At 49.0% G+C, this 27792-nt stretch overlaps 1 long non-coding RNA gene across 1 annotated transcript; it reads left to right on the forward strand.

Moving 5' to 3' along the window:
• Window positions 1-27792, forward strand: LOC132813508 (uncharacterized). The gene is made up of 3 exons (XR_009644095.1): window positions 1-17; window positions 4669-4874; window positions 27667-27792. It is a non-coding gene; the product is annotated as an uncharacterized LOC132813508 (long non-coding RNA).

Raw genomic sequence — 27792 nt, forward strand, 5'->3', positions numbered from 1 at the left:
AAGTTCTAAGAGGATTGGTAAGTGTGAGAGATGCACAGGAGAAGGGGGCAACAAGTTGCCAGATGGAGTATAATTTGGGAAAATGGGAAGTTGGTCATTTTGGAGGGGATAGTAAGAGAACAGAGTGCTATTTACATGGTGGGAACTGTAAAAAGCTGCACCACAAAGGGACCAGGGGGGTCATTGTGCAGGAAACACAGAAAGCTAGCGGATTCTGGGTCAGTCAAGGAATCAAGGGCTCTGTTTCAGATTCATCAAGTTTAAGGCAACACCGACACGGGTAAGGGGTTTCAGTAGCAATGGGACTGGGGTGAGGTGGAGACAAGCAACATTTTAAAGATTGGAATTCCTGGTGTTTGTTATTGTGTAGAATCTGATCAGAAGGTCACCTTGGGGTTACAGATATAACAGCAATGTTGTAAAGAGTGTAGTTCTACCTCAGACTGCACCCAGCGAGAGGGAGGGGCTCAGCAGTAAGGGAAAGTAATTTCTAATAGCATCTGAAGGCAACGGGTTTAACCATTACAATGTTTCATTGGAGAAAATGCAGCCAATCGAGTAGTGGGAATGTGGTCAGCAGTTTGATAACTGAATAACAGTGGAATAATGGAGAGGGATGATGGGGAGGGAGAGCTGGGCATTGTCAGTGTACATGTGAAACCTAACACGGTGCTTTTGGACGATATCACCTCCTGGCAGTGTGTAGGTGAGAAAAAGGAGGGGCCAAGGAGAGATCCTTAGATTCCCTACAGTGTGGAAACAGTCCCTTCAGCCCAACATGTCCACACTGACCCTCCGAAGAGGAACCCACCCAGACACATTCCCCTACATTTACCCCTGATTAATGCACCTAACATGACAGGCAATTTAGCATGGCCATTTCACCTAACCTGCACATCTTTGGTCTGTGGGAAGAAACCGGAGCACCCGGAGGAAACCCACGCAGACACAGGGAGGATGTGCAAACTCCACACAGACAGTTGCCCGTGGCTGGAATCGAACCTTGGTCCCTGGTGCTGTGAGGCAGCAGTGCTCACCACTGAGCCACCGTGCTGGCCAACCCTTGAGGGACACCACATACAGGGATTTCAGAAAGGAAATCAGAGAGGGTATCACAGCTACAGAAGTTACTATTGTCGAGGAGGGGCTGCCTACTGAGTCAGTATGGGTGGAAATTAGGAACGGTAAGGGAGCAGTTACCTCATTGGGCCCCCCCCAAACAGCAGCAGGGAGACTGAGGAAAGCATAGATCGGCAGATTTTGGAAAAGTGTGAATGGAGTAGGGTTGTTGTAATGGGTGACTTTAACTTTCCCAATATTGATTGGAACCTCCTTCGAGCAGATGGTTTGGAAGGAGCTGTTTTTGTAAGGTGTGTTCAGGAGGGTTTCCTAACTCAGTACATTAAAGCGGCCGACGCGGGGAGAGGCCATTGGTGGGCCGACGAGGGGAGAGGGGATTTGGTGCTCGGCAATGAGCCTAGGCAGGTGTCAGATCTTGTGGTGGGAGAGCATTTTGGTGATAGTGACCACAACTGCCTCGCATTGTACATAGCTATGGAGAAGGAGAGAAGCATGTACAATGGGAGGGTATTTAATTGGGGAAAAGAATACTATGATACTATCAGACGTGGGTTAGGAAGCATGGACTGGGAGCAATTGTTCCATAGAAAGGGCACTATAGACATGTGGAGACGGTTTAAGGAACAGTTGTTGCGACTGATGCATAAATATGTTCCTCTGAGATAGGCAAGAAGGGGTAAGATAAAGGAACCTTGGATGACGAGAGCGGAGGAGCTTCTCATCAAAATAAAGAAGGCCACTTACGTAAGGTGGAGGAAGCTAAGGTCTTGCTCAGCTCTAGAGGATTACAGGCAGGCGGGGAAGGAGCTCAAAAATGGTCTGAGGAGAGCCAGGAGGGAGCACGAGAAAGGCTTGGCAGGAAGGATTAGGGAGAATCCAAAGGCATTTTACACGTATGTGAGGAATAAGAGAATGATCAAATAAGGAGGAGAACCGATCAGGGATAGCATAGGGAACTTGTGTGTAGAGTCTGAGGGGGTACGGGGAGCCCTAAATGGGTTTTTTGCTTCTGTCTTTACTAAAGAAAAGGACCTTGTAGTGAATGAAACCATTGAGGAGCAGGTAAGCATGCTGGATCAGATAGAGATTGAGGAAGCTGATGTGCTGAAATTTTTGACGAATGTTAAGATTGACAAGTCTCCAGGGCCAGACCAGATTTGTCCTCGGCTGCTTTAGGAAGAGAGAAATGTGACGGCTTCGCCGCTTGCGAAGATCTTTGCATCCTCGCTCTCCACTGGAGTCGTACCTGAGGACTGGAGGGAGGCAAATGTAATTCCTCTCTTCAACAAAGGAAATAGGGAAATCCCCAGCAATTACAGACCAGTCAGTCTCACGTCTGTCGTCTGCAAGGTGTTAGAAAGGATTCTGAGGGATAGGATATATGACCCTCTGGAAGAGCGTGGTTTGATTAAATGCAGTCAGCACGGCTTTGTGAGGGGCAGGTCATGCCTCACAAATCTTATTGAGTTCTTTGAGGATGTTACTAGACAAGTTGATGAGGGTCGAGCGGTGGATGCTGTGTATCTGGACTTCAATAAGGCATTTGATAAGGTTCCCCATGGTAGGCTCATTCAGAAGGTCAGGAGGAATGGGATACAGGGAAATGTAACTGTCTGGATACAGAATTAGCCGGTCGACAGAAGACGGCGAGTGGTAGTGGAAGGAAAGTATTCTGCCTGGAAGTCAGTGGTGAGTGGTGGGCTCTGTCCTTGGGCCTCTACTCATTTTTTACTTTGATTAATGACTTGGATGAGGGGATTGAAGGATGGGTCAGCAAGTTTGCAGACAACACAAAGGTTGGAGGTGTCGTTGACAGTGTAGAGGGCTGTTGTAGGCTGCAGCGGGACATTGACAGGATGCAGAGATGGGCTGAGAGGTGGCAGATGGAGTTCAACCTGGATAAATGTGAGGTGATGCATTTTGGAAAGTCGAATTTGAAAGCTGAGTACAGGATTAAGGCAGTGCGAAGGAACAGAGAGATCTTGGTGTGCAGGTACATAGATCCCTTAAAATGGCCACCCAGGTGGGCAGGGTTGTGAAGAAAGCATTTCGTGTTTTGGCTTTCATTAACAGGGGGATTGAGTTTAAGAGCCGTGAGATATTGTTGCAGCTCTATAAAACTTTGGTTCGAACGCACTTGGAATACTGCGTCCCGTTCTGGTCACGCTATTATCGGAAAGATGTGGATGCTTTGGAGAGGGTTCAGAGGAGGTTTACCAGGATGCTGCCTGGAATAGGTGGCTTATCTAACGAAGAGAGGTTGACTGATGTCGGACATTTTTCATTGGAAAAAAGAAGATAGTGAGGGGACCTAATTGAGTTATACAAGATAATGAGAGGCATAGATAGAGTCGATAGCCAGAGACTATATCACAGTGCAGAAATGGCTAACACGAAGGGTCATAGTTTTAAGCTGGTTGGAGGAAAGTATAGAGGGGATGTCAGAGGTGGGTTCTTTACACAGAGAGTTCTGCGAGCATGGAATGCGTTGCCAGCAGCAGTTGTGGAAGCGAAGTTGGGAACATTTAAGAGACTGCTGGATCTGTATATGGTCACAGACATTTGAGGGTCCGTACATTAGGTTTACCTTACATGAGGATCAATGCTCAGCACAACATCGTGGACTGAAGGGCCTGTTCTGTGCTGTACTGTTCTATGTTCTATGATCTATGAAGTGTATCTGTACCTTGCGACCATCTGCACCCTGTACTGACAGATAGTGCTCCCTCAATACCTTAGAAACCATCCCCTCAGTAAGTTTATCCCCAGATCACCTCGAGAAAACATCATACCCTCAACATCTCAGAAAGTAAACCTGTTACCCCCTTGGACCTTGATCATTCCCAAACCTGTTCTCACTGCGATGACCCACAGCCTCCCCGCACGGCCCAGAACATTATTTGAGTCTCTGGATTGATCATTCGGCCCATCAGGTTCACACTGACCCTCGTCAGAGCATCCTACTCCCCCCACCACCGCATCCCCCTACCCCCCGCCCCATCCCAGGAACCCTTCATTCCTCGGGCTAATCCACCTAGCCTGCACATCTTTGGACAGTGACACGGGGAGAATGTGCCAACTCCACACAGACAGTCGCCCGAGGCTGGAATCGAACCCGGGTGGGGTGAGGCAACACTGAGCCCCCCTGACAATCCCACCATCTCCTCCACATTGATGACCGTTTGATGTGTATACCCGGGGAGTATCTAACTTGTCTAGTGTTTATTTAAGAAAGATTATAGATAAGGGCAATGCCTCCACAAGCTCAATATGCTTGATCCCCCTCGAAAAAATATTTATATCAAATTCAAAAAGACACTTTATTCACAAAAAAACTCTCCGTACAAACACAGTCACTAAAGTTCCTTCTGTACATTTTTTACAACATGTCTTTGCCATGACATATACACTCCCCTTGGCTGATTAACTGAAATGTTAGCTCTGAGCTGTTCCTTCTGAATTAACATCACAAAGTTACATTGATAAGGATCTTTGTGAAGTGCCTGTGTTCTGTATCTGTTCTCCCATGTAGCCCGCCCTCCGAATACAACACCTTATAAAGCTTTAAACCTGTTTGTCAACTTTCAGCAGAAGCAGCCTCAGGGCATTGAGCACAGACTGAATGACTCAGTGACGCTTGGATCAGGTCAGATCAAATTCTCAAGCAAACAGATGGCTGGGGATATTCAGTAACAACGGTGAGGAGAGAGAGGAACAATTCACATTTCAAGGGACCCTTCCTCAAAACGGCCTGTTCTGAAGGAGCTTTCCCGCAGAAATCACTGGATTGAAAGGTGAACTCTGTCTCTGTCGCTTTCTCCCTCTCCCATCAGAGATGCTGCCGGACATGCTTAGCTTCTTCAGCAATCTCTGTATTGATGTTTCAGGTCTCCAGTGCATCCGTACAGATTGGTTTTAGTGTTGAATTCTCCAGCTTGCTCTGTTCAAGGGATTGAACCCCTCTGCTACAAAGGGGAGTCAGTTACCTCAGCTAACTGGTTCGTGATGCCAACACTGTTGGCTCAATCTCTATCATGTCTGACATTACCATGAAGGCCCCAGCTTCTCAACCTCGCCCCTCCCCTGAGGTGTGTGACCCACCAGGCCTCTCTCTCTGACAGGACAGCAGCTCTCGGGTCCTCCTGGTCTATACTAACTTCCCAACTTTAAAAAGGACACTCCAGTAAGAGAGCTCTTTACATGGTTCAGGTCAAAATCCTGGAGCTCCCTCCCTGACATCACTGTGGGACACCCAAGGACTGCAGTAAGGAGAGTACAGCTCACCCCCACCTTCCAGGTAACTATTAGAGGGGGTGGGAATCACATGCAAGCCCCATTTGAAAATAAGTTTATTACAGGGTGACGGTGGATGGTCACTAAGACTGTTTCTGTACCTGTGCTGCAATCAGCATAACGATGAAGCAAAGGATGGGTTGAAAATGACAATGATACCCTTTTGTAGGTTGGTGTTTATTGGAGTTTGTATCGACAGTATGAATGTTTGAGCACTTATTCAAGGGCATGCAGGTAGCTGCCAGAGGAAGTGATGGGGGCTGGTACAATTGTGACATTTGAAAGCCATCAGGATGAGTATGTGAATAGGAAGGGTTTAGAGGGATATCAGCCAAGTGCTAGCAAATGGAATGAAATGAGATGAGAATATCTGGTTGGTATGGTCGCGTTGGACAGGAAGGACTGTTTCCAAGCTGTGCACCTCTGTGATTCTGTGCCTCTGAATAGTCTATTACAGAGAGTTTCAGACAGGGCTTGGACAGTGTGTCTCGCTCATACTTCCTCAGAATCTGCAAACCCTATGACTCTAAATTTCCACAACACTACATGAAATAGAAAAAAGAGGGTCAGTACTGAGGGAGTGCTGCACTGTCGGAGGGTCAGTACTGAGGGAGTGCTGCACTGTCGGAGGGTCAGTACTGAGGGAGTGCTGCACTGTCGGAGGGTTAGTACTGAGGGAGTGCTGCACTGTCGGAGGGTCAGTACTGAGGGAGTGCTGCACTGTCGGAGGGTCAACAATGAGGTAGTGCTGCACTGTCGGAGGGTCAACACTGAGGGAGCATGCACTATCCAAAGTTCAGTACTGAGGGAGTGCTGCACTGTCAGAGGGACAGTACGGAAGGAGAGCTGCACTGTCAGAGTCAGTTCTGAGGGAGAGCTGCACTGTCAGTGGGTCAATATGGAGGGATTGCACCATTGTCAGAGGGTCACTGTGGAGGGAGTGCAGCATTGTCAGAGGGTCAGTGTGGAGGGAGTGCAGCATTGTCAGAGGGTCAGTGTGGAGGGAGTGCAGCACTGTCAGAGGGTCAGTGTGGACGGAGTGCAGCACAGTCAGAGGGTCAGTACTGAGGGAGTGCTGCACTGTCAGTGGGTCAGTACTGAGGGAGTGCTGCACTGTCAGCGCATCAGGCTGGGGGATACCTGCATTGTAAGAGAGTCAGTACTGAGTGAGTGCCACACTGTCAGATGGGCTGAATGGCCTAATTTCTGCTCCCATGTCTTGTGGTCTACGAGGAATATCTGGAATTGTTCAGTACATTGCTGCTTCTGCGTCCTACAGACCCTGCTCAGCAATGATTCCCGTGTCCAGATTCCAGAGACTGTGTTCAAACAGACCGTCTTCATTTAGTTTTTGAACTTGAAGAGGTTACATCCTCTTTTCCCAGGGTTGGAGGGTTCGTTTCACGGGACTGACCTGCCAGCTCAAAGGGATATTTTCATGCTGCAGGGCTGAGGTTTATTCCTCAGCTTCCGTCTGCTCATCCCAAATGGATCCCATTGCCCCACACTCAGCACAGTCGTGTGTTTCTTATTTCTGAGCTTCCCAATGCTCATCCACTTCCAGAATGACATCCCACACTCCTCCAAACCGTATCGCAGGCTAATTGTCTGGGAGAGATGAGGGCTAAGAGTGGAAATAAAAACCTGAAAGTTCCTTACAGTGACATTATGGGTGAATTGATAATGAGAGAAAGAGTAGGTTGTGGAAGACAGTGAGAGTCTGTGCATGGACCCAGAGGGTGTAGTGAATGGATGCATTTTGTCAGTGCTCACTGGGACAGGGCTGATAATAAATCGTGGAGATGCTCTGTGACACAATTAAATGAGTAAACATATATATAGAGAGAGAGATGGTTCTGAGTGGTCTGGCCTTCTTACAACTCAATAAATCTCCAAAGACGGTGGAAATGTATCTCAGTTTACCGAATGAGGTGATGGAGGAAGTGACAGGTACACGAGCAAACATTTTCAAATCCTCTCTGGCCACAGGAGGGGTGACGGCAGACTGACCATGTGGTACTGTTATTCAAGAAGGAGCATGGGATATACCAGGCAGCTCCAGGCCGGTCAGGCTAATATCGTGGGTGGGACGTCTGTTGGAAGCAATTTTGGGAGATAGAATTAATCAGCATTTAAAGAGACTGGAGTTCATGGAGAACAGTCAGAATGGTTCTGTTAAGGGGAGGTCAGGTCTGACCAATGGGATTGCACTGTTTAAGGAGGTGACCAGGTGTGTAAATAAGGGCAATACTTTCCTGTCACCTGCTTGGAGGTCAGTGAGGCTTTTATCAGGATCCATACCGGAATCTGATGGATGAATATATAAACTCCAGATCCAAAGAATTTGTCGCAGAATGCTGAGTGGCAGGAAGGAGACAGTGATGGCCCAATGAGAAATCTCTGTCCGTTCATGTCTCACTATTGGGGTCTTGCTGATGTGGCTGATAGAAAAGATGTAGGTTTGAATGGTGGAGGGTTAATCATTGGGCTCATGAATGATATGAAGATTGGTTGGGTGATAAATACTGAGGAGGATAGCCTTAGGTTACAGAAGGATGGAGATGGCCTTGTCAGATGGACTGATCAGTGACAACGGGTGAGGTGCCTGAAGACTGGAGGGTGGTTAATGATGGGCCATTATTGAAGTAAGGCTGCAAGGAACAGCCATTGTACTATGGAGCTGTGAGCCTGATGGCAGTGGTGGGTCAGCTGTTGGAGGGCATTCTGAGAGACAACTTACATACATTTGGAAAAGCAAGAATTGATTAGGGATGGTCAGCTTGGCTTTGTTTGTGGAATAGATGTGTCCAACTTGATGGAGCTTTTGAAGGGATGACCAAGGAGACAGATGAGACGTTTTCACATGGGAGACTACTTAGTAAAAGGTTAGATGAGATGACATCCAGGGAGAGAGGACCGCACGGTGCCTCAGTGGTTTGATTCTAACTCCCGGTGACAGTTTGTATGGAGTTTACACATTCTCTCTGTATCTGTGCAGGTTTATACCGGGTGATCCACTTTCCTCCCACAGTCCAAAGATGCCATGGGAAATGTAGCATTCCCGGGATCGAGTAGAAGATGTGAGTCTGGGTGGGATGCTGTTCAGACAGTCAGAGTGGGGCCAATGGACGGAATGGCTTGCTTCTACACTGTAGGAATTCTAAAATTAATCCGGAGAGACAAGTCATGTTCCGGTGATCTGAGCTCCAATCTTGAACAGGGGTGGATGTGGGTCCTTACCGTCTGAAGTGGTTTGAACACAGTCTGAGTGGGGAGCTGGGCTGAGCCCTGAAGTGTTGAAGATGTGAATGTTTTGTGGAGCTACTGTCTGAGGGGCTTTGGGGGTTAAACACAACAAAGTGGTGCTTTCTTAGATATTGAGGGGGTACTTTCTGAGGTACTGAGGGAGCACTGTCTGAGGTACTGAGGGAGCACTTTCTGAGGTACTGAGGGAGCACTGTCTGAGGTACTGAGGGAGCACTTTCTGAGTTATTGAGGGAGCACTTTAAGAGGTATTGAGGGAGAAATATCTGAGGTATTGAGGGAGGACTTTCAGAGATATTGAGTGACCACTGTCTGAGGTATTAAGGGTGTAATATCTGAGTTATTAAGGGAGAACTATCTCAGGTATTGAGGGAGCACATCCTGAGGTACTGAGGGAGAACTAAGCAAGGTATTGAGGGAGCACTTTCTGAGGTATTGAGGGAGCACTATCTGTGGTATTGAGGGAGCACTGTCTGAGGTATTGAGGGAGCACTATGTGAGGTTTTGAGGGAGAACTACGTGGGTATTGAGGAAGCATGTTCTGAGGTATTGAGGGAGTATTATCTGAGGTATTGAGGGAAAACTGTCTGAGGTATTGAGGGAGCACTATGTGAGGTTTTGAGGGAGAACTACGTGGGTATTGAGGAAGCACGTTCTGAGGTATTGAGGGAGCATTATCTGAGGTATTGAGGGAAAACTATTTGAGATATTGAGGGAGCACTGTCTGAGGTATTGAGGGAGCAATTTCTGAGGTATTGAGGGAGCACTTACTTAGATATTGATGGAGCACTCTCTGAGATATTGAGGGAGAACTTTCTTAGACATGGAGGGAGCACTTTCTGAGGTAATGAGGGAGCACTTTCTGAGGTACTGAGGGAGCAATTTCAGAGGTATAGAGGGACCACTATCTGAAGTACTGAGGGAGCACTGTCTGAGGTATTGAGGGAGCACTTTCAGAGGTATTGAGGGAGAACTATCTGAGGTACTGAGGGAACACTATCTGGCGGTACAGAGTGCCGAGGATAGAAAGGAACAGATGCAATTCCCTGATCATTTCCTCAGGGTCCCCGAGGCACTCTGGTGTTGTAACTTGAAATGGAAGCCACTCCCCATTTCAGAAGATTCAGATCATTTTAAACAATCAGTGAAAAATAACAGCAGGATGTGTCTGAAACATGGTTTGGAGGAAAACGTTCATCAATCTATTGTTACTTGTTGCTTGGAGACTTTTAAGAAATGCAGGCACCCAAACAGACTAATGCTGTCGATGCAAGAGGTGGGGCAAGATCCAACAAGTCTCTCTAGCTGCTGTCTGTCTCCGTGGAGCAGTCACCATGTGAGATCAGGGTTAAGTCCTCAGAGAAATCATTTCTTTATCAATACCTCAACCATGCCTTTACAGCTGTGTGTATGACAGAGAAACAGAGAGAGAGAGAGAGAGAGAGAGATTGCCCGTGGTTGTGTGTGTGAAAGAGTGGAAGCATGTGTATTTCTGTGTGTCTGTATATGTTTGCGTGAGAGAGAAAGTGCATGTTCATGTGAGAGTGTGTGGCTGTGTGTGTTTTTGAGGGTGTGTGTGTCTCTGTGTGCATGTGTGTGAGTGAGAGTGTGTATGAGAGAGTGTTTATGTGTGTGAGGGAGAGTGTATCTGTGTGTATGTGTGTGTGAGAGTGTGTCTGTGTATGTGAGAGAGAATGTGTCTGTGTGTCTATGTGTCTGTGTGTCTATGTGTGTATGTGTCTGTGTGTCTATGTGTGTGTATGAGAGTGTATCTTGTGTGAGAAAGAGTGCGTATGTGTGTGAGAGAGTGTGTGTGCATGTGTGTGAGAGAGTGAGTGTGTCTGTGTGTGGGAGAGTGTGTGTGCCAGTGTGTGTGAGAGAGAGTGTGTCTATGTGTATTTGAGGGAGCATGTGTCTGCGTGTGTATGTGTGTGTGAGAGAGAGTGTAACTGTGTGTTTATGTGTGTGTATGAGAGAGCGTCTGTGTGTGAGAGAGATTGTGTGTCAGTGTATATGTGTGAGAGAGCGAATGTGTGTGTCCGAGAGAGTGTGTCTACGTGTATTTGAGGGAGCGTGTGTCTACGTGTGTACGTATGTGTGAGAGAGAGTGTAACTGTGTTTTTATGTGTGTGTGTGAGAGAGAGAGTGTGTCCATGTGTGTGTGAGAGAGAGTGTGTCTATATGTGTTTGAGGGAGCGTGTGTCTGCGTGTGTATGTGTGTATGAGAGAGATTAACTGTGCATTTATGTGTGTGTGTGACAGAGAGCGTCTGAGTGTGTGAGCGAGTGTGTGTCAGTGTGTGTGCGTGTGAGAGTGTGTGTGTTTGTTTGAGGGATCGTGTATCTGTGAGTCTGTCTGTGTGTATGTGTGTGAGAGAGAATGTCTGTGTGTGAGAGACAGAGAGTATGTGTGCGTGTGAGAGAGAGTGTCTGTGAGTGTGTGAGAGACAGAGTGTATGTGTGTGTGAGTGTGTGTGTCTGTGTGAGAGAGAGTGTGTGTGTGAGAGAGTGTGCCTGTGTGTATGTGTGTGTGTGAGTGTGTGTGTGTGTGTGAGTGTGTGTGTGTGTGTGTGTGTGTGTGAGTGTGTGTGTGTGTGTGTGTGTGTGTGTAAACTAGCCAATCTTATCAGGTGCCCATGAATATAAAACCCAGCTGCTGTTTCAGGTGAATTGGTCCGTGTGTCTCCAAAAGGCACAAAGGCTGCAAGAGGTGACTTAACTGGGGGAAAGAGAGTGCTGTTCATTCCAGTGGGGATTTATCCAGTAAACCTTCCCCACACACTAACATCCCTCTGGCAATGCAGTGACTAGTCCTGCACACAGTGCTCCAGGTACAAACCAATGTAATGTCACCGTAGTCTTACCAGACCATGGGACAGCTCCTCATTACAGAGCGGTGTCTGGTGGTGTTTTATTCAGAGGGTCACCATATCCCAGCTGAGGGGGGGGGGGAGGGAAGGAGAGTCCTTCACAGTAACTCTAGCTAGTGTGGTAAGCTAACCGCCCAGCCAACTGAGCTAACTGACCTCACTCCAGGGGCAGGCCCTGTATAACCCAATCATTGCCAGCCTGCACCTCAATAGGAGCCAGGAGCAAGGCCATTCGGCCCCCACCCTAAACCCAGAAGGGAGAGCACGGGAAGTTGATGAAGGAAACAAGCCCCTCCCATGTGGCCTTCTGAAATGGATCTGGAGGATCCTGGCCTGCTGTTTGCTTCCCCGGGATTGGCCTGCTCCACCTTTATAGTGAGAGACTGAGGGGAACCTCGAGGAGATTTCACTTCTCACTGAGAGGCTGCAACTCCAATCCAAACCAGGCTGGTTCCCTCCGAGACTCACAGAAGAGTGCAGCACTCTACAGATCAGGCCCTTGTATAGTCATAACCTCCAGTGAGGGGGCCAAGAGCTGGGAGATAGCGCTAGGAACATAAGACCATCCGAAATAGGAACAGGAGGAGACCATTCAGCCCTACGAGCCTGCTCTGCTATTCAATGTACGATTCACCATTTGATTTGGGAGCTGAAACCCGGACAGTACAGAGACAGAGAATTCTGCCATGAGGAATCATCAGAGCGCGCGCGCACACCCGCGCGCAATCACACAAACACACACACACACACACACACATACACATACACATACACATACACATACACACACACACAAATTGTGGGATTCAGGCTGTCTGTGGGAACGGGGAGAGAAAAAGGAGCAAAATGCTAGAGAGGGATCTGATCCCACAGATTTCACTGCTTCCCTCTCTCTCTCTGCAGCTCTCATGTCTATTTCTGTGTTCCCAGATCTCTTTCCCACATCTTTCCTTCAATCCCTATCTCTCAACATCCTTCACATCTCTGTCCTGTTTCCATTTCCCAGTAGATTCCCTTCCCCCTTTGTCACCTCACTAGATTTTTCAGGAATGCTTAATCATTCAGTCTTTCACAAAACTAACACCTTGCTCATCTCTCTCTGCATCTGTCTCTCAGCTCTGTGGGATCTTGCTATTCCTGTCTGTACATCACTCTAGCCACATCACATCAGCCCCCACCACCACCCCACTCTCTCAGCTCTATCTCTCTGCTGTTGCAACTCCTCTCTCTCTCAGTCCTCTCTCTCTCCCTGGGATTTCTGTCTTGCTGTCTGCCTGAACGTCTCTCCCTGTCTTTCTCTCCCCATTTTTACCTTGTATCTGTCTGACATTGTATTTCTCTTCCTGGGGTTTCTATCCCTCTCTCTCTCTCTGTCTTTCTCTCTTCTGCTCTCTCTCAGTTCTTCACACTTCCTCTCCCCTACCCTCCCCCCACCCACTGCCTGCCTGTCTTTCTCTTGTTCTCTCCCTCCCTCTCACTGTCTGCCCGTCCATCTTTCTTTCTCTCCTGTAGTTTCTCTCCCTCTTTCTCCCTGGACCCCTCTGCTCTGTCCCAGTGACTGGGGGAAGGGGCATTGGGAAGACTTTCCCTTAGTGCCTGGTCTCTCTCAGGTTTTACCCCCACAGTAGGGGAGGAACATGAAGTACCACTCTGAGTGCGTCTGAAATAGAGAAAAAGAGAAAGAGAAAGGGAGAGTGACAAAAAGAGAGAGAGACATGGAGAGAGTGGAGATGGAGAAAGTGGAGAGGTAGAGATCAGCAGGAAGAGTCAAGGAGGTAGAGTGAGAAAAGGATAGAGTGAGAAGACAGGGAGATAGAGAGAGAGAGAGTGAGAAGGACATATATGGAGGGAGAAGGACAGTGTGTACGACTGGCGATGGGTTTAGAGTGCGATCTTGCTGTTCATTACAGCAGTCAGTCAAAAGGTGAGTTGGTCTCGACACTGTGTCCTCCAGCCCAGGGGCTGTGAGTCTGCATGGGAAGATGGAGGGTGGGGACACGGAGAGAGTGGGCCAGCCAGAGACAGGGGGAGTGTTTGGTGGGGTTTTGGGGTTGGTGAAGAAAGGAGGGGCTGTTGTCAGAGAGAGGTAGAGGGAGGGATAGCACGTGATGCAAAGTCTGAGACAGGGTGGAGAAGAGGTCTCCACACGAAGGATAGTCAATGAGGCCATTCAGGGGCCAATCCTGAGGATCCTGAACAGGACCAGGATCATTTCGCGGGGGAGGTGGGGGGAATGGGCAGAAAGGACTCCATCTGTGATACAAGCCTTCTGTAATTCTGATAAAAAGTGAGGTCTGCAGATGCTGGAGCTCAGAGCTGAAAATGTGATGCTGGCTAAAGCACAGCGGGTTAGGCAGCATCCAAGGAACAGGAAATTTGACCTTTCAGGCCAGAGCCCTTCATCAGAGCCCTTCATCATTCCTGATGAAGGGCTCTGGCCCGAAACGTCGAATTTCCTGTTCCTTGGATGCTGCCTAACCTGCTGTGCTTTAACCAGCAACACATTTTCAGTTCTGCAATTCTGGGACTGGGATCTTGCTGTTCATTAAAACAGTCACAGGTTAGTCAGTCAACCCAGACTCATTTACCGGTGTGAGAAATTGAGGACTGCAGCTGTTGGAGAGTCAGAGTTACAAAGTGTGGAGAGTCGATGGGTCAGGCCTGACCTGCTGGGCTTTTCCAGCTCCACACTTTTCCACCCATTTATCTCTGCCCCAGGGAGTGGGGCTCACAGCAGTGTTGGGGGCAGTGAAATGTTTGAGGGGGGCACATTTGGTGAGGTAGGTATTTGGGAGGGAAGGTATTTGGGGAAGGGGATAAATTTGGGAGGACAGTGAAAATGAGGGGCAAATGTTTTTAGGCGGTTCAAAATTATTTCAGGTCTGAAATAAAGAAAAAGAGAAAGGGAGGGTGAGAAAAAGAGAGAGACAGGTAGAGAGAGTGGGGATGGAGAAGGGGGATGAGAGAAAGATGGGGCAGAGACAGACAGTGAGAGGGAGGGTGTGAGAGAAAGGCAGATTGAGAGAAAGAGACAGACAGGGAGAGAGAAGAACAAAGAGAGAAGGGGAAATCAGACTGAGACAACCAGGCGTTGAAGCATGGACGGACTGAAAGGGGGGACACTCAGTATTCCAGTTGGTTAGAGCTATCTCTCTCTCAATGGGTTTTCACACTCCCTCTCTCCCATGCTCCTGGGGTTTGCTTCAGCTTGTTTCTCTCCCTCTCTCTCTCCCTCTCTCTCTGGATGGTCAGCCGGTCTCTGTCCCTTGCCATGTTGGTCACCTCAGAAAGCCTCCAGAAAATTCAAGAGATCAGTCTGCAGGTGATCCCTGGTTTTGTTCATTTCTGGATGGTTTCCCAGAACTTTCCATCGTTCTGGCCAACTCGGAGAATCCGTTAATAGTTTGAAGCATTGCCAATCATTTGGATGGCTTGTTATTGTTAGTTTCTTTGTGTAGCAGGCCCCGGTGCCTTCCTGTCTGGGCCCTCCTTGGTTTGGTGGAGACGTTGTTAGGGCTATGTCTGCCCAGGGGAACTGTTGCCTTTGACATTATGCTGATGGGATAACCATCTGGCTGCTGTCTGGCTTTTGTGAGTTGGGTGTATAACTTGTCCAATATACCCAGCATCTCTTGGCTGTCTATCTGTGTTTTAGTAAGGAGGCTGCAACATTTCACCCATTCCCCCTCCCCCACCCAGTCTTTTGAATGGAAAGAAGCTTATACAATGAATTACAAACCTCATTTTAAAAGCTGGTTATATTTGTTGTCAGAGTAGCCTGGTGTTTGAGCGAAAGCCGTTTTGTATATTGGTCAAACCCATTGTCATATGGCTGATAAGTGATATCATCGAATCCCTACAGAGCAGAAACAGGCCCTTCAGCCCATCGAGTCCACAATGACCCTCTGAAGAGAATCTAACTCAGATCCATCCCCTGATGATATCCCTGAAACCCTGCATTTCCCATGGCTATTCCAGCTAACCTGAATATCCAGGTGCAGCTCCAGTGGCCTAATGGAAAAGGCACTGGCCTCCTAAGCCAGGGGTTGTGGGTTCAAGTCCCATCTAGGGTGTCTGACTCTTCCTTGTGTGTCCTTAATCTGTTTGGGCGGCACGGTGGCACAATGGTTAGCACTGCTGCCTCACAGCGCCTGAGACCCAGGTTCAATTCCCGACTCAGGCGACAGACTGTGTGGAGTTTGCACGTTCTCCCCGTGTCTGTGTGGGTTTCCTCCGGGTGCTCCGGTTTCCTCCCACAGTCCAAAGATGTGCAGGTCAGGTGAATTGGCCATGCTAAATTGCCCGTAGTGTTAGGTCAGGGGTAAATGTAGGGGTATGGGTGGGTTGCGCTTCGGCGGGTCGGTGCGGACTGGTTGGGCCGAAGGGCCTGTTTCCACACTGTAAGTAATCTAATCTAAAAATCCCTCGACACTCTGGGCAATCTGTCAAAAATGTACACCATTGAACAGTGGGAGAAAACCGATGCAGATGCAGGGAGAATGTACAAACTTCACACAGACAGTTGCTCAAGAGTGGAATCAAGCCCAGGTCTCTGGCGCTGTGAGGTAACAGTGCTCATCACTGAGTAAGTGTGGCACTCCTAACTGTTTCTACAAAACATATTCAGTTCTGAGAATCTATACAGAATTGGGATGCACAGCCAACATCCAGTGAGCAAAATAAATGCAAGGGAATGAGGCCTGCTGGCTCAAACTCCTGGAATTCCCTCCCTAAGGACATTGTGGGTCCATCACCTGCAATAGTTCAAGGAGGCACCTCACCACCCAAACCAGCTCCCGAGCAGCGACGTACAGGCAGTCAATACTGGGCCCAGCCAGCAACACTCAAACGCTGCAAATGAATGAAATGAAGGTGATTACCCGTGGAGTTCCAGCTCCTGGGGGTGTATCCAGGTATTATTCAGCATGATCGTACCCATGTGTTGCAGCCTGTAACCCTAACCACCGGTATCCCGAGATATATCAAGGTGAGTGCAGTTAGGAGCACAACCGATGTGAGAGGAGCCGAATTCGTTAATGACAGGCGGTGGGAATGCCGTGGTGTGACGTGTTCCTTCACATTGACGTAAGGGTTGTCCCTGTCAATGTTCCCTCTATCTCCACAGCATGTGGGATGGAATCATGATAACCCATCCAAATACCTTTTTTAATATAATTCCAATACTTTCGACTTCAAAGATCTCCATCCTAACTTTGTCACTTCGGATAAGTGGAATCCTTCGTCCCAAGCCCAGGTGTCCCACCGAGAGTGTCCTTACAGCTGTTACTAACCCAGCCCTGGGTGAGCTGCTGTCCCTGACAGTGAGAGACGTTGGTGTGGGTCTTCTCCTGGAACAAATATTGACGCTGTTTGTCACTAACCCGGGATGGGACTTTTCTCGAGCAGTGAGGACCGTTGCCTTCATTTCATCACTTCGTTGCCCTCACTGTTGTCCCTCACGGAGGGCTGAATGGCCTGGTGGACAAAGTCACATGGTGATTAATTTAGTTTGTTTGTCAACATCCAGTCCGTGTATGACAGACTGTCGGTCTGTCTCATCCAAAAATGTATCTGAGTTTGAGACAGGATCAGACAGAGAAGACTTTTTGGTGCTGCCCCCCAGCTGGGTGGCTGGAATGGCGGTTGTGTGCTGAGTGAGACCATCAGCTGTCTGACACTGGATAACCACAGGATTCATGGAATCTGAGTTCGGCTGGGGGTCAGGGCTGGGGGCAAAAGTGCAGTTAGCTGGGAGCAAGGCAGTAGCAGTCCCCATCCGTGGGCGGGTGTAGATATATCAGTGTGGGGCTTGTCGTTAGGTCCCTGGGGAGGTAGAATTCCAAAGGCACACACTATCCCATTCTGGAAGGAGGCCTACAGTGTGGAAACAGGCCATTTGGCCCAACAAGTCCACACCGAGCTGCCGAAGAGTAATCCACCCAGAGCCATTCTCCCTACCCAATGTTTATCCTTGACGAATGCACCTAGCACCACAGACAATTTAGCACGACCAATTCATCTGACCTCCGCATTTTTAGATTGTGGGAGGAAACCGGAGCACCCAGAGGAAACCCACACCGACACCGTGAGAATGTGCAAACGCCACACAGACTGTCACCCGAGGCTGGGGTCGAACCCAAGTCCCTGGCGCTGTGAGGCAGCAGTGCCAACCACTGAGCCACCATGCCACACCAACTGAGTTTGTATGTTCTCCCTGTGTCTGCGTGGGTTCCTCTGGGTGCTCCGGTTTACTCCCACAACCAAAAGATGTGCAGGTTAGGTAAATTGGCCATGCTACATTGCCTATATTGTTCATGGATGTGTAAGTACGTTCCATTAGTCAGGGCCCCCCTTCAGAGGGCCAGTGGACTTGTTGGGCCGAAGGGCCTGTTTCCACAGAGGAGGGATTCTATGATTCTATGACCGCTGAGACCCACCACTAGTCACAGGCCTTCAGTCAGACTGTTACCCTCTGCTTCCTCCCATCAAGCCTATTGTGTACCCAGTTTGCCAACATCCCCTGGATTCCATGTGATCTAACCTTCCAGAGCAAGGTACCATGTGGAACCTTATCAAAGGCCTTCCTGAAATCTGCAGAGTCTACATGTACTGACCTCCCCTCGTCAACCTTCCTGATCACTGCATCAAAGAACGCTAACAAATTTGTGAGGCATGGTCTCCCACGCACAAGGCTATGCTGACTACTCCCAATCAAAAGCTATATTTCCAAATGCATATATATCTAATATCTCAGAATCTTCTCAAGTAACTAACTTACCATGGATGTTCGCCTTACTGATTTGTATTTCCCAGGTTTTTCTTTGCAGCCCTTCTCGAATAAGGGCGCAATTGTTGCTTCCCTCCAATCTTCCGGGACCTCACCCGTGCCTAACGGTGATGCAAAAAGATCAGCCAGGGACCCCACAATTTCTTCCCTCACCTCTTGCAGTGTTGTTGGATATATTTGGTTCGGACCAGGAGATTTATCCATCTTCATACATTCTAATGCATTCAACGCATCCTCTCCTGTGGTATGGATTGTTCACAAGAGATCATCACTAACTGCCCCAAGTTCCCAAGCCTTTGTGTCCTTCCCCAAGGTCAACACAGAGGTGAAATAACTCCTGCGATTCTGCACATACATGGCCGCTTTGGTCCTTGAAGGGTCCGAGTCTCTCCCTAGTTATTCTTTTCCCATTAATATACTTCAAGAATCTCTTTGGATTCACCCAAATCTTCTCTGCTAAAGTCATCTGCCGTCCTGATTCCCTTCTTCAGTAAACTCTTGTATCCCCAGGGATTCCCTTGACCCCAGCTGCCTGTACCTGAGCCATGCTTGCTATTTTTCTGTTTAAAGCCTCAATGTCTGTTGTCATCCAGGGTTCCTTCTTCCTGCCAACCTTACTCTTCACACTCACAGGAACGGACAGATCTTGAACTGGAGCTATCCCACAGTTAAAGAACTTCCACGTGCAAGAGGTCCCTTTGCCTGCAAACAAACTTCTCAAACCAACCCCTGCAATCTGCTGTCTAATTCCGTCAGAATGTGCTGTGCCCCAATGTAGATCTAGCACCTGGGGAACATGTTGTTTTACTCCACAATGATTACAATATTAATAGAATTATGGCCACTGTTTCCAAAGTGCTCCGCCATTGTCTCCTCAACTCCAAACACTCTGGTTGGGTTGTTTCCCTTGTTTATGGAAGTAACTGGACAACACCACCAGCATCTCAATGTGCACTTGTGACACTTTATCTCTTCCATGTGAATGAATGGGACCCAGCAATCTCCATTTAAACTGGCTCCCATCAAAATTCCCAGGAACAGTACGGCCCAGATTATCAGTGCGCCCAGTTAACTGAAGCAAGGCACAGAAAGGGTTCAAAGTGAATTTCACTGAAACGGTTCTCAAGTAAATATCACAGATTAGTTTGAGAAAGGACTTAGATCTGGAAGAAAGCTTCCTCGAAGTGTCTCCATCTAACCGTTTGGAGATTGACAGCACATCGTGCTCTCTCAATGTTGTCACAGTCAAATACACAAAGGATAGGCTTAAATATTCATATTTCCATCTCACTGACCTGATCTGGGAGAGATGGGTCAGGGAGGCGTAGATTGCTTTGTTGGGTGGGGAACAGTCAGGGAGGGAGAGTGTTGGAAAGACATGAGCCAGGGTGGGGGACTAGCTAAGGAGAGGCAGATTGAAGAGTTGGATGGAGATTAGTCAGGGAGTGGGTGATTTATTGTTGTGCAGGGATCATTCAGGGAGGGGTAGATTGCAGTGTTGGGTGAGGATTAGTCAGGGAGGGGGGTACTGTTGGGTAGGGATCAGTCAGGACGGGGGTGAGCGCAATGTTGGGGAGGATCAGTCAGGGAGGGGGGAGTGCAGTGTTGTGTAGAGATCAGTCTGGGAGGGTGAGATTACAGTGTTGGGTAGGGATCAGTCAGGGAGGGGGAGATTACAGTGTTGGGTAGGGATCAGTCAGGGAGGAGAAGACTGCAGTATTAGTTAGGGATCAGTCAGGGAGGGGGAGACTGCAGTATTAGTTAGGGATCAATCAGGGAGGGGGTGATTACAGTGTTGGGTAAGGATCAGTCAGGGAGGGTGAGATTGCAGTGTTGGGTAGGGATCAGTCAGAGAGGGGGAGGACACAGTGTGGGGTAGGGATCAGTCAGGGAGGGGGAGATTGCAGTGTTGGGTAGGGATCAGTCAGGGAGGGGGAGATTGCAGTGTTGGGGAGTTATCAGTCAGGGAGGGGGTGATTGCAGTGTTTGTGAGGGATCAGTCAGGGAGGGGGATATTGCAGTTTTTGGTAAGTATCAGTCAGGGAGGGGGTGAGTGCAGTGTTGGGTAGGAATCGGTCAGGGAGGGGGAGATTGCAGTTTTTGGTAAGTACCAGTCAGTGAGGGGCAGATTGCAGTGTTGGGTAGGGATCAGTCAGGGAGGGGGGATTGTAGTGTTGGGTAGGGATCAGTCAGGGAGGGGGAGATTGCAGTGTTGGGTAGGTATCAGTCAGGGAGGGGGTGATTGCAGTGTTGGGTAGGTAATAAACAGGGAGGGGGTGAGTGCAGTGTTGTGTAGGGATCAGTCAGGGAGGGGGAGTTTGCAGTGTTGGTTAGGTCTCAGTCAGGGAGGGGGAGATAGCAGTGTTGGGGAGGGATCAGTCAGGGAGGGGGAGATTGCAGTGTTGGGTAGGGATCAGTCAGGGAGGGGGTGAGTTCAGTGTTGCGTCGGGATCAGTCAGGGAGGGGGAGATTGCAGTGTTGGGTAGGTATCGGTCAGGGAGGGGGAGATTGCAGTGTTGGATAGGGACCAGTCAGGGAGGGGGAGATTGCAGTGTTAGTTAGGGATCAGTCTGGGAGCGGGAGGTTACAGTGTTGGGGAGGATCAGTCAGGGAGGGGGAGATTGCAGTGTTGGGTAGGTATCAGTCAGGGAGGGGGAGATTGCAGTGTTGGGGAGGGATCAGTCAGGGAGGGGGAGATTGCAGTGTTGGGCAGGTATCAGTCAGGGAGGGGGAGATTGCAGTATTAGTTAGGGATCAGTCAGGGAGGGGGTGATTACAGTGTTGGGTAAGGATCAGTCAGGGAGGGTGAGATTGCAGTGTTGGGTAGGGATCAGTCAGAGAGGGGGAGGACACAGTGTGGGGTAGGGATCAGTCAGGGAGGGGGAGATTGCAGTGTTGGGTAGGGATCAGTCAGGGAGGGGGAGATTGCAGTGTTGGGGAGTTATCAGTCAGTTAGGGGGTGATTGCAGTGTTTGTGAGGGATCAGTCAGGGAGGGGGATATTGCAGTTTTTGGTAAGTATCAGTCGGGGGGAGGTTACAGTGTTGTGTAGGTATCAGTCAGGAAGGGGGAGATTGCAGTGTTGGGTAGGTATCCATCAGGGAGGGGGAGGTTAGAGTGTTGGGTAGGTATCAGTCGAGGGGGGGGGAGATTGCAGTGTTGGGTAGGGATCAGTCAGAGAGGGGAAGATTGCCGTGTTGGGGAGGATCAGTAAGGGAGGGGGAGATTGCAGTTTTGGGTAGGGATCAGTCAGAGAGGGGCAGATTGCAGTGTTGAGTAGGGATCAGTCAGGTGAGGGGGTGACTGCAGTGTTAGTTAGGGATCAGTCAGGGAGGGGGTGAGTGCAGTGTTAGTTAGGGATTAGTCAGGGTTGGGGAGACTGCAGTGTTAGATAGGGATCAGTCAGGGAGGGGGTGAGTGCAGTGTTGGTTAGGGATCAGTCAGGGAGGGGGAGATTGCAGTGTTGGGTAGGGATCAGTCAGGTTGCGGGTGATTGCAGTGTTGGGTAAGGATCAGTCAGGGGGGAGGTTACAATTATGCGTAGTGATCAGTCAGGGCGGGGGAGATTGCAGTGTTGTGTAGGGATCAAACAGGGAGGGGGAGGTTACAGTGATGTATAGGGATCAGTCAGGGAGGGGGTGAATGCAGTGTTGCGTAGAGGTCAGTCAGGGAGGGTGAGGATACAGTGTTGGGGAGTATCATTCAGGGTGGGGGAGACTGTAGTGTTGCGTCGGGATCAGTCAGCGAGGGGGAGACTGCAGTGTTGCGTAGGGATCACTCAGGGAGGGCCTGAGTGCAGTGTTGGGTAGGGATCAGTCAAGGAAGGGAGATTGTAGTGTTGGGTTGGGATCAGTCAGGGAGGGTGATTGCAGTGTTGGGTAGGTATCAGTCAGGGATTGGGAGATAGCAGTGTTGGGTAGGGATCAGTCAGGGAGGGGAAGATTGCAGTGTTGGGTAGGGATCAGTCAGGGAGGGGGAGGTTACAGTGTTGGGTAAGGATCAGTCAGGGAGGGGGTGATTCCAGTGTTGTGTAGGGATCAGTTAGGGAGGGGGTGAGTGCAGTGTTGGGTAGGTATCAGTCAGGGAGGGGGGATTTTGCAGTTTTTGGTAAGTATCAGTCAGGGAGGGGGTGATTGCAGTGTTGGTTAGGTGTCAGTCAGGGAGGGGGAGATTGCAGTGTTGGGTAGGGATCAGTCAGGGAGTGGGTGATTGTAGTGTTGGGTAGGGATCAGTCAGGGAGGGGTGAGTGCAGTGTTGGGTAGGGATCAGTCAGAGAGTGGGAGATTGCAGTGTTGGTTAGGTATCAGTCAGGGAGGGGAGATTGCAGTGTTGGGTAGGGATCAGTCAGGGAGGGGGAGGTTGCAGCGTTGGGTAGGGATCAGTCACGGAGGGGGTGAGTTCAGGGTTGCGTAGGGATCAGTCAGGGAGGGGGAGATTGCAGTGTTGGGTAGGTATCAGTCAGGGAGGGGGAGATTGCAGTGTTGGGTAGGGATCAGTCAGGGGGGAGGTTACAGTGTTGTGTAGGTATCAGTCAGGAAGGGGGAGATTGCAGTGTTGGGTAGGTATCAGTCAGGGAGGGGGAGATTGTAGTGTTGTGTAGTGATCAGTCAGGGAGGGGGAGATTGAAGTGTTGGGTCGGGATCAGTCAGGGAGGGGGAGGTTACAGTGTTGGGGAGGATCAGTAAGGGAGGGGGAGATTGCAGATTTGGGTAGGGATCAGTCAGAGAGGGGCAGATTGCAGTGTTGTGTAGGGATCAGTCAGGGAGGGGGTGAGTGCAGTGTTAGTTAGGGATTAGTCAGGGAGGGGGAGACTGCAGTGTTAGTTAGGGATCAGTCAGGGAGGGGGTGAGTGCAGTGTTGGGTAGGGATCAGTCAGGGAGGAGGAGATTGTAGTGTTGGGTAGGGATCAGTCAGGGAGGGGGAGATTGCAGTGTTGTGTAGGGATCAGTCAGGGAGGGGGAGGTTACAGTGATGTGTAGGGATCAGTCAGGGAGGGGGTGCGTGCAGTGTTGCGTAGGGGTCAGTCAGGGAGGGGGAGGATGCAGTGTTGGGGAGGATCATTCAGGGTGGGGGAGACTGTAGTGTTGCGTCGGGATCAGTCAGCGATGGGGAGACTGTATTGTTGCGTAGGGATCATTCAGGGAGGGGCTGAGTGCAGTGTTGGGGAGGGATCATTCAGGGAGGGGAAGATTGCAGTGTTGGGTAGGGAACAGTCAGCGGGGAGGTTACAGTGTTGGGTAGGTATCAGTCAGGGAGGGGGTGATTGCACTGTTGGTTAGGGATCAGTCAGGGAGGGGGTGAGTCCAGTGTTGTGTAGGGATCAGTCAGGGAGGGGGAGATTGCAGTGTTTGGTAGGGATCAGTCAGGGAGGGGGTGAGTACAGTGTTGGGTAGGGATCAGTCAGGGAGGGGGATATTGCAGTTTTTGGTAAGTATCAGTCAGGGAGGGGGAGATTGCAGTGTTGGGTAGGGATCAGTCAGGGAGTGGGTGATTGTGGTTGTGGGTAGGGATCAGTCAGGGAAGGGGAGATTGTAGTGTTGGGTAGGGATCAGTCAGGGAGGGGAAGATTGCAGTGTTGGGTAGGGATCAGTCAGGGAGGGGGTGATTGCAGTGTTGGGGAGGTATCAGTCAGGGAGAGGGAGATTGTAGTGTTGGGTAGGTATCAGTCAGGGAGGGGGAGATTGCAGTGTTGAGTAGATATCAGTCAGGGAGGGGGAGATTGCAGTGTTGAGTAGATATTAGTTAGGGAGGGGGAGATTTTTTTGTTGTGCAGGGACTGAGGGAAATGCTGAGGGCAAAAAGTGGACATGAGATTGCTTTGGCAAATAGGTTTAGGGAGAATCCCGAGTGCTTTTACAAATGCAAAAAGGACAAAATGTTCACTGGGGCGTGAATAGGGCCCCTCAAAGACCAAGACAGTCTGCACGTGGAGCTGCAGGTGATGTGGGAGATACTGAACAAGTAGTTCCTGTAGAAAAGGACATGGAAGATATAGAACAGGATGATGGTTTGGGAAACTGCATTGGGAAATAGATGATGTCTCCTTGCAAAATGTCGATATTACAGAGGAGGAGGTGCTGGATGTCTTGAAAAGGTTAAAGGTGAATAAATCCCAGGACCTGATCAGGTGTACCTGAGAACTCTGTGGGAAGCTAGAGAAGTGATTGCTGGGCCTCTTGCTGAGATATTTGTATCATCGATAGTCACAGGTGAGGTGGCGGAAGACTGGAGGTTGGCAAAGGTGGTGCCACTATTTAAGAAGGGTGGTAAGGACAAGCCAGGGAACTACAGACTGGTTGACCTGACGTCAATCGTGGGCACGTTGAAGGTCGGATACATGAGGGACAGCTGTTACGTGTTTAGAAATGCACTGTCTAATTGGGGATAATCAGCATTTCTTTGTGTGTGGGTAATCATGTCTCAAGATATTGAGTGATTTTGAAGAAAGAACAAAAAGATTGATGAGGGCAGACCGGTGGATGTGAGTGATATGGACTTCAGTAAGGTAGACGAAATGTTTGCACACGGGAGCTTGGTTAGCAAGGATAGATCTCATGGAAAACAGGGAAAACCAGCCATTTGGATACAAAACTGGCTTTAAGGGAGAAGACAGAGGGTGGTGGTGGAGAGTTGCATTTCAGACTGGAGGCTTGTGAGCAGTGGTGTGCCACAAGGATCTGTGCGGCATCCACTACTATCCATTAATGATATAAATGATTTGGATGTGAACATAGCAGATATAGTTAGTAAGTTTGCAGATGACACCAAATTTGGAGGTATCGTGGACAGTAAAATATTTTCCTGATGAAGGGCTTATGCCCGAAACGTCGAATTTCCTGATCCTTGGATGTTGCCTAACCTGCTGTGCTTTAACCAGCAACACATTTTCAGTAAAATATGTTCCTTCACATTACAACGGGAACGAGATCAGTTGGGCCAATGGGCTGAAGAGTGGCAGATGGAGTTTAATTTAGACAAATGGGATGTGCTGAATTTTGGAAAATCAACGCTTCGCGGGACTAATACACTTAATGTTAAGGTCCCAAGGAGTGTTTCTGAATAAAGAGACCTGAGATTGCAGGTTCATTATTCCTTGAAAGCAGAATTGTGGCTCGATAGGATAGTGAAGAAGGTGTTTGGTGTTCTTGTGTTTACTGATCAGAGCATTGAGTAGAGGAGTGAGGTGGTCATTGTCTGGCTGTACAGGACATGGGATAAGCCACTTTTGGAATATTGCGTGCAATTGTTGTCTCCTCCCTATCGAAAGGATATTGTGTAAATTGAAAGGGTTCAGAAAAGATTTACAAAGATGCTGCCTGGATTGGAGGAATTGAGTTACAGGGAGAGGTTAAATGAGTTGGGCCTGTTTTCCCTGGAATGTCTGAGGCTAAGGGGGAACCAATAAGGAGGCTTATAAAACCATGAGAGGCATAGTTAGGATTAACAGACATGGTCTCTTTCCCTGGGGTGGGGTAGTCCAGAACTGGAGGGCTTCGGGTGAGAGAGGAAAGATATAAAAGGAATGTAAGGGACAACGTTTTGATGTAGAGGGTGTTGCGTGTATGGAATGACCTGCTAGAGGAAGTGGTGGAGTCTGGTACAATTACTGCATTTAAAAGGCATCTGGATGGGTATACGAACAGGAAGGGTTGAGGGGGATTTGAGCCAAGTACTGGCAGATGTGACGAGATTATGTTAGGATATGTGGGTGGTGTGGATGAGTTGGAACGTAAAGGCTCTGTTTCTGTGCTGTACATCTCTATGACTGTAAATGTTTACCACTATCCATTACCAGCCATACACTTCACTGTTTCCCCTCTTTACCTTGGTCAGTTCTCCCCTCAGCACATGTCAATTGCTTTGGTTGTGATTGTAGGATGTGCTTTATGGTCACTTTAACAATGCATCATCTCACAGAATTCCACTACACTACAATTTCCCAGAGGATATCTCAGTGTGACATTCCTCCTTCACTCAGCGTCATCACCCAACGGTCGATCTGAGACAGTCACGTCCCTGGCCATTTACACAATGTGTTATTTAAAAAAACACTGTCACAAACAAAGATGAGTTCGGAGAACATCACTTTTGCCGATGTGACTGTCCCAGATTATACAAAGACTGAACTCTCCCAAAATTATTGCAGTGCCTTTGCATTACACAGGAATTCATTGGAATGTGTAACAGTGTTGAGCAATGAAATGCTGTTCGGCAGCATCAAAACTGTTCTCCTGCTTGTGGTTTTGTCACGTGTTACCCAGAATCTGCGTTCAGGCTGATACAGCTTCATCATCTGAGGCCAAATACTTTCTCTGTGATGCCTTTATTACCCAGTACTGTCAGGGCTACCCATCCTGCACTCCCTGAGACCCCCTCAAGGAGGTGTACAGTAGAATATACGTGTTCCACCTTTTGTTCACCCTGTCACCACTAAATCTCATTTATCTCTGTGCCACAGTCCAGGCACCTTATTGCAGAGACTTTGTCCATTCCAAAAAAAGAACATTACGATTGATTCTTTCCACAATTTCTTGTCACAGTCCAATTCACTGATGTACAGTTTCAGTTAAACTCTGCGTCTTCCTGTTCCTTTCTGCCTGTCTTCAGCTATATCGCCATTTTCTGTTTGGATTTGGAAAGCTCCTTTCACCTGAACTCTCTGCATCCTCTCTGTCAGTATACAGCCCTGTACGTAAACCGTGACTGTCCAGGACACTGCTCCCAGCAGGGTTGTTTCTAATTCTCTCGTGAGATAATGCTGTCTCCTACTGGCCAGTGTGTATTTCCCACCCCGAGCTGCCCTTGAGCTGAGTGGCTTCCTGGATCTGTTTGGGGGCAATTGAGAGTCAACCCCATAGCTCTGGGTCTGCATCATATGTAGGCCAGACCCGCTGCCTATTACAAATTTCCTTCCTGAAAGGATATGAGGCAGTTAGATGGGTATACTGGACACCGGCAATAACTTCTGGATGAACAGTCGGGTGAGAATAGCACGAGGCCATCAGCTGTCCCACTCATAGCTCACTCGTCAGTGAGTACTGATCCCAGTGTAGCATCAGTCAAACCCCTTTCACCATGACCATTGGGTGATGCTGATACCTTCCTGCTCTCTGCTGATATCACTCAGTCTCTCTCCATGTGGTATCCCCCACTGTGTGGGTGTAATTTCTGCCTCTGTCAGTGTCTCTCATTCTTGCAGTTACTCCAGATCCTGAGACAACAGCATTCTCCACTCCAGAGAGACGCAGCAGCACAGGCCATGGATGGAGACTGGGATTTTCCATGTCTCTGTGAGACTCAGTGCCATCCTCCATGTGTAACCCTCACTACATCAGTCTAATTGCCCATTCTGTCTATTTCTCTGTCTCCCGTAGGTACTCAGGAAGTTCCTGTCTCAGCCGAATTCCTAACTCCTGTCTCATCCATAACCGCATCAAAGACAGTTGGTCAGCCAGAGAGAGATGGAGAGGGAGATCTGGAGCCTTCAGTAAATCCTGCAG

The sequence above is a fragment of the Hemiscyllium ocellatum genome, unplaced genomic scaffold (genome assembly GCF_020745735.1).
Source record: "Hemiscyllium ocellatum isolate sHemOce1 unplaced genomic scaffold, sHemOce1.pat.X.cur. scaffold_3744_pat_ctg1, whole genome shotgun sequence".
Lineage (NCBI taxonomy): Eukaryota > Metazoa > Chordata > Chondrichthyes > Orectolobiformes > Hemiscylliidae > Hemiscyllium > Hemiscyllium ocellatum.